The sequence below is a fragment of the Oreochromis aureus genome, linkage group 7 (assembly GCF_013358895.1).
Source record: "Oreochromis aureus strain Israel breed Guangdong linkage group 7, ZZ_aureus, whole genome shotgun sequence".
In the NCBI taxonomy this organism is placed as follows: domain Eukaryota; kingdom Metazoa; phylum Chordata; class Actinopteri; order Cichliformes; family Cichlidae; genus Oreochromis; species Oreochromis aureus.
This window is the reverse complement of record NC_052948.1, coordinates 48356110-48359116: the sequence shown is the minus strand read 5'-3', so window position 1 is coordinate 48359116 and position 3007 is coordinate 48356110.

The window sequence follows — 3007 nt, the reverse complement described above, 5'->3', positions numbered from 1 at the left end:
CGGTGTACGCCGGTGAATAATTAGCGAATACCGTCTGTTGTGAAGAAGCGGCTTCCTGGTGACCTCAGAGAGACAACTGCTAGATTTTCTGGGAATTGTAGTTTCCACATGTCGCTAACGTATAGGGTAATTTTAAGTGAGTGACTGAATGAAAGAGCCTTCAGCTCCACAAAATAAAATATGTAAACACAAAATATTATTTATTTCCATTGTTAAAGGTTATTCTCAGTATATAACAACTTACCTTAGGTTTACAGACAGTATTCTGAACAAGCTCAAAAAGGAAGCTCAGATTTAAAATGATTGCTAATACAACACAAACATCACATCTTTAGCATTTAGAAGACAATTTTAATTTATTTTTCTGCATCACTTTGGGTAATTAGTATTGTTAATATACTGTAGCGGGCCAGGGCTGTTCGGGGTTTTGAGACCACACCAGGTGTGGTTTCAGCTAAGAACATGAAATTGAGGCTATAAGTCACACAGGTTCACCAAAATTAGATAATCGAAGACTGGAAAATTGCATGATAAGCCTCAAATTCACTAAATACCATAAAAGCATGGATCCATCCTGCCTCACGTCAAAGGTTCAAGACAGGATGGTGGTGGTGTAATGGTCTGGGGAGTATTTTCAACCAACTGAGCCATCATTTAAACACCAGAGCCTAGCTGTATATTGGTACTCACCATGTTAATCATCCTTTTATAACCACAGTTTACCCATTTTCTGACAGCTGTATGTGTAGCATAACATGTTAATATGGACTAAAATCCCTGAGAAATGTTTCCAGAATCTTGTTGGATCTGTTCCGCAAAGAGTTAAAGCAATTCTGAAGGCAAAAGGAAGTCCACCCTAGCACTACCAAGGTTTACCTAATTAGTGAGTGTACTTCATCTGTGGTCAACTGTTGGCAGCAGTAAGGTAATAACCAGTCATCTTCAGAGCTAGGTGTGTAAAGACGTAAACATTTATTTGAATAAAGTAGTTTTTCATACTGTTGCTTATGGATTGATTATAGCATGAATGTTATTGGTCATCTTTCAGCTCTCATCTTCAACATAACCATTTTTTTGAGTAATTTTGTTATTTACTATATAGCACAAAGTACAGCTTGGGCTTGAAGGCATTTTGACAAACAAGAAGAGTAACCTAACATCAATGCAAACAAACCACATGATGAGCTCACGGACCTCACACCCACCCTAACTTTAATTCAGAGTGAAAAAAGACCCTGTGTTAGAAGTGATGGTGTGGTTTTCTTCCACTGCTCCTCTACTATGACCCACTACCAGCAGTTAACAGTGAGGAAGGCCACACACACACCAGAGCAATTTTCTGAGCTCACATATAGTCTGTGCTGAAGATCTACGACCCGAGGCGAAATCCAGACACTGCTTTCATTCTTTTTGTTGTCTCACTCCTTATTCTCTAACGGCATACTTAATCTACAGCGTTTAAATTCAACACAAGAAAAAAGAAATCATAAAAGAAAAGTGCACCAGAGCAACAAGTAGTAGCTGAAAACCCTGTGAAATTATTTTGCATTTATTGTGTTTCGCAAAGACCTTCATGGGAAATTGTTTAACTCACTTTAGCCACTTTTAATCGATTATTGGTCTGATATTTCACCACCTGCAGGTAATATCAGATGCATCAAACAACAAAGGTGCTACTTTTGTTTATTAACCTGTTAAATTACATTCCCCAGAAGCCAGCACTTCAGTTGTTCACTATTTCTCGTTCAATGTGAGAGAAGATATCATAATTTCTTTCAAATTATCTCTCAGACACACAGCATGTGCTCCTTCAGGATGCACTTTGAGATGATGTTAAACATCCTGGTTTCAATGTCACTAACAGTGAGGTCATTAGTTGTTTTTCTTTGGTTCTTTTTCATGTGTTTTCTGCTTTTATCGGTATATTCTGTTCATCTGTACTTTGCTTTTTTTCCCCCATTTTTTAAAATCTAAAATCTTCATATACCTTCGGAACATGTGCATCAGTGATGAAGGCCTTTGAGTGCTCTTAAGAAGCCAGATGGCCCTTCTGTGTCTGGAGGACACGGCGAACGTGGACAGTTCATCTCCAAAAGTTGATTCTGTTCATCTGGACGTAGCGTTTTGTGGGAGAAACGTTTCGTCACTCATCCAAGTGACTTCTTCACTGGTTGTTGATCAATGGTCATGAGAATTTGGATAATTATGATTAAGGAACTGACCTCCCAGCCCATTGTTCCTTCAGTGGGCTGGTTTCAGTCATTATGCAAATGTACTGTTTATAAGATTTGGGGAAACCTGCAGTCAGCTGAGACTGAAGAAGTCACTTGGATGAGTGACGAAACGTTTCTCCCGCAAAACGCTACGTCCAAAACAGTTTTACTTCTCAGTCTATTTAAAATGAGCTTTGGCTCAGAGAAGTCAGCTGTGTTTCTGGTTCACATATGGCTTCTTCCTTGCATCTCATAGTGATTTTCAGTCTTTTCCCTTGAACACAGAGATTTCTCCAAATTCTCTGACTCTTTCGAAATATTTTTGTGTTGAGAACATTATTCAGAAATTGTTCCACGATTTGTTGACAACTTTTGCAGATCAGTGGTGAAACTCAGCCCATTTTGGCTTCTGAGAAACTCTTGCCTCCCTAAGATGTTCATGTTACTGACATGTTAGCACCTGACCTAGTTAGTTGTCACTTGCTTTTCCAGCCTTTTGTTGCCCCAGTCTCAGTGTTTTTAAGATGTTGGTGCCATCAAATTCAAAATAAGCACGTATTTTCCATCAAATACTGAAATTTCTCACTTTAAACATTTCATATGTTTTTCATATTCCAGTTTGTGTTGTATAAAGTTTCACCAAAGCCTTTCGTTCCTCGTTTGGCTCTTGACAAAGGCGGTCACCCTTTTCTCCCTTTCCCTTATCTTTCCTGCTTGGTTTCTCATGTCCTTGTCTAGTCTCGTCTACTTCTCTCCTTTTTACCCTGGAAGAGTCTCATGGTCTGTTCTCTAAA